At 41.4% G+C, this 16,768-nt stretch overlaps 1 protein-coding gene across 24 annotated transcripts in view; it reads left to right on the top strand.

The window, feature by feature from the left end:
* QKI (QKI, KH domain containing RNA binding) overlaps nucleotides 1–16,768 on the top strand; it is a 449,819-nt gene that overhangs the window by 407,905 nt on the left and 25,146 nt on the right. For 15 of the 24 annotated variants that reach the window (XM_072035850.1, XM_072035847.1, XM_072035848.1 and 12 more), the window contains one exon: nucleotides 9,548–9,724. The exons of the other annotated variants lie outside the window; for them this stretch is intronic. The gene's annotated coding sequence lies outside the window, so the exon portion shown is untranslated. The remainder of the gene's footprint in view (nucleotides 1–9,547; nucleotides 9,725–16,768) is intronic. 24 annotated transcript variants of the gene reach the window in all.

Below are 16,768 nucleotides of genomic sequence, written 5' to 3'. Positions count from 1 at the left end.
ATTAACAGAGAGGTGAGCTATATTTATTTGCTTAAGATTATATACATTACTTAAGTGTATTTGGCTTGCCTCTAAACAGAAGCTGGTTTTATGTGTTCCTGAAGGAATAAATAAAAGGTGGCACTTTTTTTTTCTTTCTAATTTTTTGTTTAAGTAAGCCAAATACTGAAAATGTTTTCTCCATTGGCCACGTTGACTTGGAGAGTATAAATTCAAGATTCTTCACAGTCATCTGTATAAGCAGTGCTCCTTTATGCTGTAGTGTACAGCATAGAGGTTAACCTCCTTTGCCACACCTAAGAGAGTCCCAGGCACTTCATATTTCATGGTACTGGTTATTGAAAACAGTTCAAAATTTACTTTCTGAGGTAATATATCAGTAATCCCCCCCGAGATATTCCTTTGTTTGTGTTTTCTTGAATTTGCAGCTGTTTACTATGCCAGAGGGAAAACAAGTCACTCCTACCTACCTTATCTTCCCTCCCACCCTTCTGTCCCCCTCCTAGGAGAAATTCTTTCTACTCTCTACTTCTCCCACTACTTCTCAATGATTTTTGCTAGAGTACAAAGGACATGGAGAGAAACAGAAGGATGACTGTACTTTCTCAGATGAAGAGGGAATTTCCATTTTTGGAATAGTGCGGTAATGGAGTAAAGTGGTTTCTCCCCTGCATATGTAAAGGGATTTTGAGACCTCATCCATCCCCCATGGAACAGCATTTTATGACCTCTGAATCTTTGTCTGGGAAGACGCCTTGAGGAAGAATATGGTGCTGTCATAGGAGTGAGCAGGTTTTGTTTCTGTGCTTCATTTTCTATTAGAGTCAAAGCTGACACTTGAAGTCTAAAAGATGCCAGAATTTCATTGGTGCTGATCATCAAAAGCTCTTAGTGCATTCATTTGCAGTTCTGATGCTCTGGGGACTGAACTAAGCGAGATAGGCACCTGAGGAAGGCCTGAAGCGTGTAACTGGAAACATGCACATTTGAAACCTTGGCTCCTGGTGATCCCAGGTTCTTAGTGAGGCTTTTCCACATGGCCTAGAATTACAGCAATTCAAATACTAGAAAATGACACTGAAAGCTGTCTCTAGATGCTGCTAATACATTGACCGCTACCAAAATCTGCTCTCAGCCCTGAAACAAGAAGAAAGGCTTTGCCTGATATTCCTTAATGTTTAAACTTTTTATTACTTCTGTTAAAAAAAAAAAAAAAAAAAACATAAAAAATAAGTAATGGTGAATGTTGGTACAAATTGAAATATAAAATGCTTCTATTACACAATAAAGGAGTGATAAAATGAACAAAATAACAATCAGAAATTAAAGAAAGAAAAAGAAAGAGAAAGCATAACATAGAAAACTGTACCTGGTGAAATGTTACAGTAATCTCAGAATAATTAATATCATAAATATTACATTAAGACATTGGATGACTCTCTCTGTTTTTATGCAGAATTATTACCCCTAGAATCCTGTTGATATTTTGCCAGAATTAACCATATGTTTCTAGCATCCTATGATGCTAGAAATCTGGTGTATGTTGTGAAAAGGGATTTTATGGAATATGGCTCCAGCTGTAAAATAAAAACAAAAACAGGGAAACAACCAAAACAGCCAGTAGCTGAAGACTGTTGCTTACATACATTAACTAGTTCTTCACGAGGTTTTGTCTGCACAGTTTTGACCATTACAATTTGTCCACAGGAACATTTATTTTGCAGGGACTTCAAATGCAAATTGGCCACTGGTACTCTCTTTGACCTGCACAAAGACTGCTCCATGTTCTTAGTTCTTCAACTGCAAATTAGAGAAAGTTGCACTTCCCGCAATTTTTCTCAGCTTATGGTGTGTGTTCACAGGAGAGGTGATCATTGGGTCCCCAGTGTGCTGCAAATTGCCTAGCTTCCTCAGACAGTAAAGCTCTTAAAACCTGACTATTCCAACTAGAAGTGTATGATAGGCCCATTCTTAGAGGACTAAGCCCTCATGAAGGACTGAAAGGAACAGCTGTGTTTCCGTTTGGAGTGTTTTTCTTAGGATGTTACATAGGAAACAAAAATTTTCTTCCCCTCAATCCCCACACTTCCAGTGGACTACCAAACCATGTTCCTTCTTACTTGTTCTTTCCATGGATCTATACTTATAAGCAAAGCTTTAAGTTTTAAGTAACTGAAGTTACTTTCTGCAGTGATACAACTTGAGATTGGGAAAGGATGGGTAGGAGGAACTGTTGTTTCCTTTTCTACCAACATGATTGAACCTAGGGTACAGCCGTGCAGTCAGGGAACTCTCCAGCAAAGTGCAGAGTGAAGCCTTATATTCCAACCTCTCATCCATATTGCAAACTGCAGTTTTTACTGCCGGATATGCTTTGTTTCCGGATGAATTTAGTGTTGTCATGGTTTCTAACACACACAGGGCAAATAGTTTAGCAGTCAGTTCCAGCACACCTGAGAAATAGGCTGTACACCTTGCTCTGGGCACAAGCAGAACTTCCAAAGCAGGGGCCGTAGGAGGGGTGATGGCACTGACTCATTAATGTATTTCCAGAGCCAGAGGGCCTGCATCACTCTGTGACTCTCTGGTGCCCTACAGATGCTTAACTTGAGGTAAGGGAGGAAGTCTGGTGTTTGCTCTGCTCTAAAGATGAAGAAAAACTCTTGAGGGAGCAGAATTGACCTGGCTTCTCCCTGTCTATTCATATAATATGAGACTTGATATTGTCTGTCAGTACTTGTATTGTAGGTCTCTCAAGCAGAGCCTTTTGCATGCTAGGCAGATGCTCTGAGTTTAGGTGGATAAAAGCTCCCTAAAGGGGGGACCATGGCCCAGATCCAATAAAATATTCAGGTTCCTCACTTCCCACTTAAATCAATGATCAGCTATTAACTGCCAAGCATTTCAAGAGTACTTCTAGTGCCATGGGAAGATCAAAGAGGAGCAAGACCTTAACCTGGTAGTGAGATATTTGTACAAGGAATAAGGTATTTCCAGAGACTGAGACATATGAAAGGAAGAAAAATAGGCACGCAGAAAGTGAAGAACCATAAACTGTATTTTGGAGTTAGTGAAGGAATTCTGTGCATCCACAGTAGTGTCTCTGTGAACAATAGTTTGAAGGGAAAAAGGAAGAGAACAAGATCATATGGATATGTTATATCCTTCTTGCATGACCACAGGCAAGCAGTCTGAATGTGGATTATCAAATGAGTTCAACTCACCATTAAGCACCAACACAGTAGTCATAATCCTAGGAAAAATCTGCACGTCAGTCTGTTTTTAAAAATGACATAAAATGACATAGAAATGGATATGGATGGGATTATCCAGGTATACTTTGAAGAGGGAGGAAAGAAAGTGGTCTGGGGCAGACTTTCAGGGATTCAAAATCTCAAAAGCGAGTGGTTTCTAAAGAAAAGGGGAAAGAAGAGAAGAAAGACCTAAGTCAAAGTACAATATCATTTCAGCTGTGTTTAAGTCACTTGAGATCAAGAGGGCTGAAATCTTTGACAGTGATGAGATCACTGAATTCCTTTTTTTTATTATTTTCTTTTTTCTTTTTTTTTTTTTTCCCCCCGTGGTAAATGCAACAGTGGGGGGGTTGGAGAAGAAGATTAATGATTTTTTTTTTTTCTCTAAGATAAGACTTAGGGCATGTGGAATGGTCAGAGGAGATCAGACAATAAATGTTAGCAGCTGAAAAGGAAGAAAAGTTGTGGGGGAGGAAGATGGAAGAGAAGATCAATAAAGAGGAAGATGAAATTCCAACTACACATTGATAATTTTCTCTATAGAGGAATTGATGAGATCAGGTTTGGAGGTAGAAATGAGAACTGGGAATCCAAAGGTAGGAAAATAGCCCTTCCTCTCCTCCTTCCCTATCGCCCCTATATGCTGCTTAACCACAGTGAGTTCCCACATTGAATCATCTTCTCATACTACTCGTAAAATCTCTCCCAACTGTAGCAGTCACTGTGGCAGCATTAAATATCTGAGGAATACCATGCTAGTTAATGTGGAAATGATAGCTACTGGTGGATCTTGGTCTCTCACTTGGTAACACGCGCTGTTTCTGCTCTTGTTGAGTAAAGGTTGTCAGTGGAAGGAAGGGAATAGAAGGCAAGGGGGAGAGCAGGAGGAGCAGGTGAACCATTAATGTAGATAGGCTGTAAGGGAAGGGGAAGCATTAGAGTGTTTGGCTGTGTGCTGTGTTGAGCTAAGAGGAAGTAAGTGGTCCTTAGCCTTTGGTTAAGAGGAAGTAAAGGGAGTGGGAGAAGTTACAAAGGATCTCTGAGTGCAATGAAAACAAAAGGGAACAACACATGCCGCTGCAAATCAAGAAGGTCACCAATATTGAAGCTGAAGTCTCAGATGAAAAATTGTGTTGAAAAGAGACAAAATTAGAGGGGAAGGCTAGTGGGGTAGTGTTGGAGGGATAAGAGATGGCAACATGGGTAGAGGAGCAAAAAAGCATCAACTACAGTGCTGTGCAGAGAATAAAGAGTGGGAAAGGGAATGAGAAAAGGCTTAGAGAGCAAGCCCAAATTTTCCACCACAATCAATGCCAGGAAGCAAATGAGACCGAAGGAAAGCCCTCTGTAAATGAAGGTGGCTGCGGATAGCAGACAGAGACCTAGTTTTTGCAAGAGTGAGATTTTCACAGCTCCCACTAGAAAATTGGGAAAGCTTACCTCCTCAGCTCTTGAAGGGCAAAGAAAGGGAGGGAGACATAACAAACTTACCAGTGTCCATGAGGAACTTAGATATAAGATGATAGAAATGTTACGTAAGGAAAGAACACATTATATTCCTAAAGATTTTCTTTCCAAAATCTAATTAACCATATCCACAGAGAAGCTGTGAGAGTTTGAAACACAGAAAGGGAGGTTTCAGGAGAGACTACTTTAAAATATACCTGCCAGCAGCCAGCTCTTAGAAAATCATTTTAATTTCCCCTGATCTTGTCTGGATAGAGTTCAAAAGCCTTTTAAATCTTGTTTTGGCCTTCTGCCTTCATAGCTGTTTATTTCCTATGATTTTTATCCAACTCAAACTTTGGGGGCTGTTCCACTGAGCTGCTTCAAATTTAGCTGATACATCCCTTCTTTCTTAGAGCAATATCTTAAATGACTGGAACTTCCTAATGGTGTGAGCTTTTCTGTGATAAGTGAAAGAAAATGGTGATGCTGGATGCTTACTAAGAGCCTGGTGCCAGACGAGACAGTCCAACCTTCAGATAACCTTCAAACAGAGCTAACAGAAATCAGGACTTTCTGTCCTGCAAGTCTTTGCAATGGTTACACGTGGATTTTCATCTGGAATCAGGACAAAAAAAAATAAATTTAATTTGATTTAAAATTTTAAAATATTAACTTCCATTTAGTCACGCATTTATCATCACAATGATTTGAATCCCCTCTAAGTCTCATGAGGGTTGCATTTTAGATGCAGTTTTCTAAGTGTAATGGTGAGGGATTGTTGGTGCAGCACAGTAGTTATATGGAGGCCCAAGGCTATTCAAGCAGACAGAAGCCATCTAAACACTGCAAAATATTTTTTCTGCAGGGGTTTGTGGAAATATATATTATATATATATTATATATGTATATGTTTATTTATTTATTTATTTATTACTTTTTGGGGGGGAGGGGGTGGGGAGGGGTCTTTCCCGGGCAGCTTGGCCTCAGAGCCATTTCTAGACAAGACATGGTAGTCCTTCCACAAGGACTGTGTTTGCTTCACCCAGTGCTTGTTGGTATAGGAGAGCCTTCCATGAGGGCCTCTGGGGCTCTGCAGTGCTTGAACATGTCTGACTGACCAAACTTGCTTGAGGCCTGAATGGGGTGACTGGGAATAGAGAACTGTGCCCTTTTCCTTTTTTTTTTTTTTTTTTTTTTTTTTTGGCAATATATAAAGAAGGCCTGTAAAGTATTTTGATTTTTTCATCTCTTAACATTGCTTTTTTTTTTTTTTTTTTTTTTTTTTTAAATATATGTTGGTCATTTTAGTCTATTGTGGACATAGAGAGGACTAATGAAATGGTGAAGTCAGAAGACCTAAGCGGAGGGAAACTGGGAAGAAAAAACACCTCAGGCAGGCACTCTGGTATTTTTCTTAACACCTATTTATCTTCAGTGGATTAACAATTTAGGTAAATGGCACCAGTATCAAGGAGTTAGCACCTCAGTCCCTGCAGTTGTAGAGACACAGGGATTGCATACATTCCAAGTAGACATGTTTATGTGATTAATGATACTGAAACACCTATATCAATTATAAGACCTGCTGTTTTTATTTTGGCTGAAGTCTGTGTAAAGGAACTTTCCTATTGGCACTAGGTGAGTTTATTGAAGCCAGTGAATTGATTTATAATGAACTGAAGCATTCATATTAACGTTATTCACACAAGCCTGCACTAGTCAGGGAAGGAAAAAATGGCTGAGGGGTTTTCATAGCAGCATGAGTTCATCAGAGATTGTCCCACCATCAACAAGCATAGCATGGGTACAATGTGTGTCCAGGGCTGAAGTCAGAAGGCAGTGTCCCTTGGGTGGCACCTGAATCTCAGACTAGGCCAAAGCTGTCTGAAAACACAGCCTTGTATGTTTTCCTTGGTCCTTATTTCTACCTGAATGGACAAGATCTGAGGCAGTAGGTGCCCAGTTAAAGCCAAACAGAACAAGATACTGTATTGACAGTCTTTTTAAGGAAAAGAAGGAAAAACTACCTTGGGGAAATAACTATCTTCTTGCTTTATCTTGTAAGACTGGTTAGAAATACCCTTAATGGAGCATCTTTATGACAGGAACTTTCAGAAGTTCTTCTGGAGTTCAGTAGCTGTGCTGGTCTTATCACCAGGTCAAAAAGTAAACTTCCTACTGTGGGCTTGGCTGCAGATGGTTCATCAGTGGGTGCCAATATTTCTGGAGAAGGCAGGATTTGTATTTGCTACAGCATAAAGGTTTGGTTTGCTTTGATTTGCTTTGGTTTTATTCAGATGACACCTATCACGAGAAAGGTACCTCACTACTAAATCCTGTCTGGAGACAGGGAGCCCCTGTTTAGTAGGTAGGCACAGGCTTTTCCTTTTTAAGCATAAAAAGCTGTCTCTTATCATATGCAAGAATTATTTCACAATAAAAACACAGTGAAGACAAAGCTCTTAAGTTTTGCCAGAGGAAAATTCACTGAAGTCAGCCTCACATGGGTATAGGGCTGATCTTTGTGAATTTACCTTATGGCAACGCTAAAGCATATTGCCTGTGCATAGCTTTTACCTCTGGCTACAAAAGCATAATGGCTTTCTGTGGGGGTGAAGGAAAGCACCAACAGAAAGATAGTTAAGGTGAAGCCAGCAGCCCCTTTTACAGCACAACAAAGCTACCCCAGTATGTGCTGTGTGATTGCCTTTTTTTTTTTTTTTTTTTAATAACATCAAGATGGGAAACTTGTGTTAATTATCCATTGTCAGAAGCTACCCTTTTTGCCTGCAAAGATGCAAAGATAGTCTCAGCAGGACAGGGTTGCAGTAAGGCACAGGGAGGGCACTCCCCAAGGGGGACTGCTGCTAAAACATCCCGGTGCAGCTGTAATCCTGTTCACACTAGCTCCAAACCCCAGCACACCAGGAGCCTGGTGGGGCTAATCCATAACGTAATGCTTGCTGCCTGCACAACACTGCCATCTTGTAATTTTGCCTCAGGAAAAGCTTAGCCAAGCCTGCATACATTTATCCCTATGAATAGCAAGTATTTCATGGAGGGTAGGAAGCGATCCAGGTGGGCTTGCAGGCCAGGAGTGTTGAAGCGGCTTGGTTTTACTTGCAAGGATTGTATGTTAAGTGTTTTGCTCCACGTTCCCTTGTGGTGTGCATGTCCAGACAGTTTTTGCAAAGATACTTTCCAGGAGGTGCTGGTAGCATGGGGAGGCAGGCCGGGGATGGCAGGCCATGCTGGCCAGGGGACATCGGCCTAGATGCAGTGTGCCTGCAACCACAGGCAATGCACCGAGGAGCCTTCTCCTTCTTTCACCCCTCTGCTATTTTTTTTTTTCTTTTTGGTTGAGGACAGAGGAGCCTTTGAAAGCTTTTGATAAACTTATGTAATTGGGTATGTTTTCCAAAGCACGGCTCTGTTCTTTCCGAGGGCTTAGCTAAGAACATTATTCCGATTCTTTCCTAGGCCTTCAAAAGTGCCGATCCTTTCAAACATGTGCAGTGTGAAGGATTACAAATTTGTTTTTCAAAGGACCCCAAATCCCTGCTGCTTTCATCAGTTCCCCTCCTGGTGCCCCCCGTTTTCCTCCCCCCAGCCCTACTAGCCTGTGAGCCCCAGCTCCCAGCCGCAGGATGCTGACACTCCTCCTCTCCCTCCACCTCTCACTTTTTCATCTCCTTTTCAGCCCCCCCACCCCCCTTCAACCCCCAAATATTTTTTTATATGCAAACAAATGTGCAGAGAAACATCGCCATGGCAACCACGTCGCAGTGGGCCCTTGGTGTTGATGCGAGGTCTCAACTTTTAAAATAATGGCCTGAAAAGAACAGGAAGGGGACAGACTGAGACAGAGAAAGGGAGTGAGGGAGAGTGCAAAAGCAATGAAAAGTGGGACAAAACCATTGGAAATGCATTCAGGCTGACATCATCACCCTTTCCCACAGTGGTCATTCACTTATGAGGCTCCAGTGTCCATTCACTGTCTTAAAGCTAGCTTTCTAGAGCCCAGGGAGACCATCTCTCCCGGCCTGAATGCCTGCCTGAATGCCTTTTTTGTTGTGAAACAGTGAACTGTTTCTGAAACCCTGCATAAAGGGCTGAGTAATTCACTTCAGTTGCCAGGAAGTCTGAGCCACTTGTGAGCTAACAATAGTTAACTTTATCTCCCAGCCTGAGCCCCAGTTCCAGCTGTAGGTCCCGAATCCTAATAAGGGCTTTACTCATGCCTCTGAGGTTATGGTAATATTTTATACATCTTTTTTCATTAAGACACAGTCATAGCTACTGTTGAGGCACCGGAGGCAAATGCTGTTGATTGAGGAGGGGAAATAAAAAAGGAAAGAGGGGGGAGAAAATAGCTTTTTATATCACGCAGACAGATTTGCTGTTTTATACTAGAATTGTAAACTTGGTTTGGGGGAAACCGGGGAACATAATTTAAAACAACAACAACAAACCTGCATTAGAAACCTCAGAATAAAGTAAGATCTTATAAATGTTTTCTATCTGTTAAACAAACAGCCTCAGCTTTTCAAATTTAGAGGTTGCTGCTCTTATTTTTTGCTCTCCTTCTCTGTCCCTGCATTGCATCCATGATGGTGGCAAGGAAGCGGGTGAATCATGAGAGAAGTAGATGAATTTGTTTGGGTTTCTCTTTTAATTTGAATTTGGATGTTGGTGCTCAGAAAAATTCTGCATGGTGACAGCACAGCTGTGTATAAGCAGTGACACAAAACAGTGATTCATACGGTAGTCCTGCAAAGCTGGTAACCATGGTGTGCCTTTGAAAGATGGGGATCATCAGTTTTCTTCTTTACCTTCTCAACTAGGTGCTTCCCTGAGAACTAATAAAATCAAGTTCAGTGCAAGAAAAGTTCTACATGATCCCTTTGGCCTCCGATGTTTTTCAAAAGAAAAAAAAAAGTTGCTTATTCCTCACTTTTAAGCAAATGATCACTTGGACTGGAATTTATTTCAGAGCATCGCTGTGAACATTCTTGTTCAAGGTAAAAGACGGCACAGCTTGAAAAACTCTTGCATGCCTTTGGTGTATGTCTTACTCACTGTGCCTTGAGAAACAGCATTAGAAATGCCTGGATGAAAATAAAAGCTCATCTTTCAAAGCTCCACTCAATACTTTATTAATGTTTATAAAAAGTGATTGAAAGGTGCATATGGGATTTGTAAAACTAAAGCGCAGATGCACTCAGTGTATTCCCCTAGAACAGCAATACTGTTTTCTTGATCTGTACTCACGACACCAACCGATGCCAGTGGGAGCTGCATATGTTGTGGATGAGGTCACTACAGGGTCACTGCATAGTAAATAAGTTGCTTGGCTTTGTGTATAAGTTCAAGTATTGAATCACTTTCATATCTTCTCTCAAAGTGACCTTTACCAGGGGGGAATACCATGCTCTGATGGAGTGACAGATTTGAACTGGCCCTTTTCCTGTCTAACAGCAATGACTTCTGAACTTCGCTGTGGGTTTGTCTTGACAAGAATGAAAAGCTGCTTTCAGAGGATGGAAGCTCACAAGCTATGTGTTGTTGTACACACGCGCAAGCATACATCCCCCTGCATACTCTCTTTTCCTCTAATCAAGATGAACCGGCTGAGAGCAGAATCAGACATCAGAACAGCACAACCCACAGGTAGCAGGCAGAGGAGAGATGCAGGAGAACCATGTTACAAAAGACATTTATAAATCATGAACTAACTGTAAAGTCATCAGAGCCACCCCAGTGGTGCTGACTGAAAACTCTGGTCTGCTACTAGTGTGACTTTCAGAGAATTCTCTGCATGGACTGTTTCTGCTCTTGAGCTGAAACACATGAGTTGAAGCTGACTGCGTTATATTTTGACAACCCCTTTAAATAAAATGAATTTATTTGCTAATCCTTCAGGGGGAAGGGAGTATAAATTAGAGGGACTAAGAACACGTGATGGAGAGAAGAGGAATCCAGCTTTCTAATTTACACTGACCTTCAGGCTTGACCATAAACTTTTACCACCTCCAAATGAACATTTCATTTCATTCTGGAAATATGTTTTGGTGCATGTAAAAAAATCTGACCACTTTTTTTACATGCACAAATACAGACTAAGCTCTTTTGAAAGGCATGACCTGTGATATGGACTTAAAATCTGCGTCTTAATATATAGTTTTGCCACAACTGTCTGTATGATCCAGTCTCTCTCTAGTCATCTCCTCCCTCTTAGGGTACAGTAAATACTCCAAGAAACTGTATGCCTCAACTACATCTGATTTCATTCTCTCACTCCATTGGGCTATCTGCTGACCTAAATGTGTGATACTGAGAAATCACCATCTAATTAAGGCATAATAGGATGCAAATGAAATAAAATAAATTAAAATCAGAAAGGATTTAAAGAATACAGTAGCACTCCTGTGTTTCAAACTGATTGGCAGGATTTCTTCTAAAAAAAAGACAGCAATTGAGATGTTTTTCTTTTTTAGATAACCAGGTCAAACATTTTTAACCCTGTGTTGTGAAATCCCAAAACCTCATCTTTGGAGTTACCCAAAATGGAATATCTCCATGGTTTTTATATTCTACTTGTGCTTTCAACTTCCATACAGCAGTCCCTTTGATCTTAGTGCCCTACTCCGCCCCTTTTGGTTCTTTGTCCTCTGCTTTTAGTGACTTCCTTTCTTTTTTTTTTTTTTTTCCTTTTTTCTTTTTTTTTTTTTTCTATTTTTCTTCCCCTCCTATTTCAAAGCGTGGTCTCTCTTTCCTTCTGTTCTGGCAGAAGAGACCTGTGTCTCACTCCTCAAGTTTTCATTATTTAGGGAGATTCTTTCTCCTCTTCTGCCACCTGGGTTGTCTCTTATTCTTGGTCTCTCCCCCTTCAAAGGTTTCTTTTTCTGTTTCCAAACCTCCCCTGTTGGACTCATGTTTCTTTTTTATTAGAAGGTTCTTACTCAGAAAGCCTCATCATCCTGTCAAAGACCATGTTAGCTCCTGAGAACTGCATGCTACAGCCCCAGAGCTCCTCAGAGTTACCTTGTGATCCAAAACACTATGAAGAACAAACACATAGCAGCATATAGCCTGCTCAGTGTTCTGCTCTTCTCCTAGCAGCCTCTGTCAGGTACAGGGAGCTGAGAGATGCTCCATATTAGTAGCACAGGCTTGATTTGCTCCAAGTGTATCACACAGGCCATGAAGCTCCTGCATGAGAATATCTGACGGCTTTCCACCCCATTTGTGACTTGGGAACAATGTTAAACCACAGAATACGAGCTGTAAGATCAGACTGTAAGGTCTCTGGCCCATTTTATCTACTGGACAGCAAAGATTATCCACAGGTTTCTGCATCTGACTTGAGAGATCTCTGATGAGCCAGAAACTGCAGGGTACCTTTACCAACCGTATCTGATCCTAAGGGCTCCAAGCATTACTTTTCACTCTATTCTTCGTCCAAGGGCCAAGGAAAGGCAAGTGTTGTGAAAGCTGTAAGAGAGCTGTATGTGTCCATAAAGGGATGTTTCAACATATGGCAGTTCTCAGCACAGCTTCCTTTTACAAAAGTAATGGTGAAAGAGGAAAAAAAGCCTTTTCTCTTTCTACATCTTCGAAGACTAAATATTATAAAATGAAATCTGACGCAGTGCTCTGTTATACCCCACATTAGCATACCAAAGTCACTGGCACAAACCCAGTGGTTGGAGTTTGCCTGTTCATCAGCTGGATCATTCCATTTTGGTGGTGCACTACCGGTCTAGAACTGATGTAACACCTCAGTCAAACTCTGTGAGCCCAGTTTGAAAGACTGTAAGTGTTTCCTCCAGGTGGCCAGGCAAGCAAAGCAAAATGAAGGCTGCTGGTGGGTGAAGTGAATAAAAAAAAAAAAAGAAAAAAAAGAAAAAAAAAGCAGGATAAGAGAATGTGATATTTCTCAGAGCCACACTGGGAACGCAGCAGGCATCCTAAAGAATATGTCTAAGGCAAAAGGAGAGAGGAATGTTTTTTTGGCTGGGGATGGTGATGGCGATTACTGTGCACATACCAAGAGCAGATTTCTTTTTTTTTAATGTCCCAGGAAATAAATTTGGACATAGGGCAATGGGAGGCAACTCTTCTTTTATTTTTTTAACTGTCATCTACCTGTGTAACACAACCAGAAAACTTCATTTCTGCACTGGGAAATACCACTTAAGAATCAAGCCATTGGTCCTTCATTGAGAAGCCTGATATTTGCCCAACTATTCTCTCAAGTCATCTTTTCCAGTGAAGTCTAATTTTAACTGCATGTGTGTCTTTATATTTTCTGAAGCAGGAAATATTAATCACTAAATCTGATTGGTCTCACTGCTGCTTATCCCAGAGCAGCTTTTTTAGCTTATGAAAACTGGTGTCAGTTGACATTGTCATCCACATGCCTTGATGAGTAAGAGCTGAAGCTGAGCTATTTCCATTTTAACTAGACAATAAAGCAGAGAAGCTGATAAACGCTGAGGTAGGGTAGATTTCAGCAGGGAGGTTTTATGAAATGAAGTTTCTCATTGGTCTCATACCCATCCTATTACTGGAAATGGAGCCGCCTAAGCTCATCCTTTTAATGTTTTTATTAAGAGATCTCATCAAAAGACAGGAGAAGACTGTGCAGCCAACTGAGAAAATTAAGGGGGGAAAGGCTTATTGTTATATAAATGTCCCTTCCTCCCACTTTCACAGAGCTGTTCTTGATCCTTTCAAAGCAGTCTCCCTTCGAGTACAGAAGACACCGTTAGCTTGAATCATACAAAGAAGAAATTACAACAGTTAGTCTTTTATGTTAATATTTTAGTCTCTTAATGCCATTATTATTTATCTATCTAGACCTGAGTGCTAGGGACTTTTCAGGTAGCAAGCTCCGAGTCCCAGTGTATGGAGTATGGGTGATACGTGTAAAAGGATGCATGAGCTGGCGTCTAATTAGGTGTTGGCCTGCCACCAAGGAGGAGGGCATTGGGGTTCCAGCTCTGTGGCACCAGGGTAAGTCAGACTACGCACACTCTTCAAAGTTGCTCTGCTTTGAGCTTTGAAGTATGAGGCTTGATTTCTCAGTGCATTACTTTTCCTGCTGGTAAAAAAGAAGCCACTGTGCTTTGTCGCTGTGTCTTTAGATTTCAGAAGGTGTCAGGAAACACATCTTCCCATGTAGATAAGGACTACTTAGCATACTGGAACATGCTCTCATTAGAGGCCTCAGTGCACTGCTACAGCGTGATACCTCAATAAATGCATTTCTTCCTCTGCCAGAACACTTTTTGATTTTCTGTACTCAGTTCCACAAACAAGCAGTGAAATTTCACCTGTATTTTTAACAAGTTTATTCCATACCTCCCTTTAAAGTTCCCTTTTTGCCTTGAAAGATGAATATTTTAAATTAAACAGAGAGAAAAGGCAAGGGGCAATCTGAAGGATAGGGGCAAGGGTTACAATGTTTAGTCCAAGGTTTCTTGTAATTTCTTCCTTTTCTTTTGCACTCCTGTGCTTCCTTTAAGAGAAGTTTGAATGGAAAGTTGAGCAGAGTTGATTCTTGATTTCTCTGGATACCACTGTAGAGGAAAATTCACTACACTTAATTGCTTAAGCAATTGCCTAAGCAAGCAATGCTTTCTGATCTCTGTGGATAAGATTTTCTAAGCTGATGCACTCACCTGTTCTCTGATAAAGTCTCTGAAGGCCAAAGATAAGAGGTTGATCTGGTCCAGAGGGTCTCCTCATTTCTGAGGCTATGCACCTCCACAGGCTCACTGGCACATATCAACACTTAAAGTGAGACCGCTTCAGTGGTCATTGGAAGCAGCATGTTAAAGGCAGGGCAGAAAGGGAGACAGTTCTGTGTTTCTTCTCTTCCTTCCCATCTCCCCCAGGCCCTAGGCATGTCAATGCAGAGGTGACATAGGCTCAATGGAAGGGAACTTCTTTTTTAGAGGAGCATCAGGTCTGGTCATGATATGCTGGAAAGAGCCTCTCCATGTACCCTAGGGCCTCCCTGGGCTCTGCAGACAGCAAAATGCTTAACAATGATGTGCCTAAATTTGGGTTTCATACAGCTCTTTCTGAAACTGTGCCAGCATGACACTGTGTAATGAATGTAGACTCCTACATTCATTAAAGACTCTGAGGCCTAAAGTTCTCTGTAGATAGGACTGGGCTGGTAATCTTCCATCCCCATGTCAATCATGTAGGGATTAGTTACTTAAGTCTAGGGGGATACTTGGTGGGGCTCAGTGGCCCAGGACACACCACCTCTATGCATATCTAGGATGTATAGACATATAAACTGTCTCTGAAGCTTTGGGGTGTATATTGCAGCTCAGAGTTTGGTTTAGCTCAAACAAAGAAAAGGCCCAACAAAGATACTCAGTTTGGGATCCCTTCCCATAGCTGAACTATACAATAGGTTTGGTCTATGTATATCTCTTGCACATCTCTGAGAGAAAACCTGATCCTCTTTATATATAGGTTGATACCTGTGTGCACACATGGGCAAATGCAGAGCATTCTTTGGGGATGGCAGGCAGGCAGGTGGGAAATCCTGCACACTGGGGCCCTCGATGAATTCAGCTGATAAATAAATAATGAGCGCTGGCTTCTGGCAGTGCCAATTTCTTAACCTTTGGGATCATTAATGACTTCTCCCTTCCAATGGAAGAAAAAAAAAAAAAAGAAAAAAGCCAGCAGTTCCTGCAGCTTTCTGAGACACAAGCAAAGCATTTAGCACCACAAATAAGCTCATAATTTGACAGGCAAAATGCCAGGAGAAGTGAAAGCTGATTTCTCCCTCCAAGGCCCTGAATATTTTAGTAATTCTTTACTTGTTTTCCAAATGCTATTTCCTTTTTGTTTAATCACAGGTTCAGGTCAAGACACATTTTAAAATATCATGCCTTGTCCATGTGCATTCTCTTAACCTTAAGGATGCTCACAGTTTCCTGCTTTGCCAGCCAAAACAAACACAACCCAGAAATGCCTATGCATGTCCAAAGCAGCCACCAAGTAGCTCTCATTTTTAATTTATTGTAAGATGGATGTACTATCCATCCATGTATTATTTTTTTTTTTCACTTATGTGCAAAGCCAGCATCCATAACAAGTTTTCAAGAAGCTGTGTTTGCTGTGAAACTCATCAAAAGGAATTAGCTACAGTGAATGAGCAATAACTTTAGATGGCAGGGCTACAAAAAAGTTGAGGCTGATAAAGGCCATAGGCAGGCAGAATATTTAAGCTCCTTGAAAATGAAATAATGCTTTGTCTTCCCCAAGAGCCTTTCAGGCAAGGAGCCCAATGGATTATCACAGGGACTGGGGAAGCTGGTTGTACCCCAGGGCAGAGTCTGTCTGTCCCTGTCTCCTTGTTGGAAGGGGGTCTTTGGCTGCACTCATGGGACTGATCTAAGAAGATGGGACTGCTTTTTTCTTTCTGAAGGACCAGGCTTCCTCCTCACAGTGGGCCATCCAGTCCTGAAGAGACAGGATGCTTCAGTTCAGTGTTCTCCTCATCTAGGGAAGTTATTCAGGAACAAGAGTAACAGCCTGGGGCTTCACTGCCTTTCTGAGAATTGTTGCAGCATGAGAGGAAGAGGATAGTTGTACCATTTGCATAGAGTCACAGCAAGAGAAATTCTAACTAGATGTAGAGAAAAAAAAATCACTGTCAGAGTGGTTCAGCACTGACACGTGCCTAGCAAGGTTATGGATGAGGTCTACCTTTTGTCCTTCTCTTCGAGTATGCACCTTTTGCTTGGCATTGTCTGCTCTTCTGCTGGGAAGACAAGGTTTGGAGTTAACTGATGACACCACATACACACATATTTTTGAGGAGAAGCTCACATCCTGGAGGCAATTTAATGCAAATTTTGCAAAACGAAAGGACTTGTTGAAGATCACACTGTATATTGGTAACAAAGCACAACTGCACCCTGGCAGTCTGAGCACTAATGCCTTGTAGCCAGAGGACACGCTTTTCCCCAGTTTCTCTGAGGAAAATAAAAGAATAATTCTGTGGGCAGTCTCTGCGAGGAACTTGTCGC

Source organism: Anas platyrhynchos, chromosome 3 (genome assembly GCF_047663525.1).
Source record: "Anas platyrhynchos isolate ZD024472 breed Pekin duck chromosome 3, IASCAAS_PekinDuck_T2T, whole genome shotgun sequence".
In the NCBI taxonomy this organism is placed as follows: domain Eukaryota; kingdom Metazoa; phylum Chordata; class Aves; order Anseriformes; family Anatidae; genus Anas; species Anas platyrhynchos.
The sequence above is the reverse complement of the archived record's forward strand: the minus strand, read 5'-3'. Positions and strand labels throughout refer to the sequence as shown.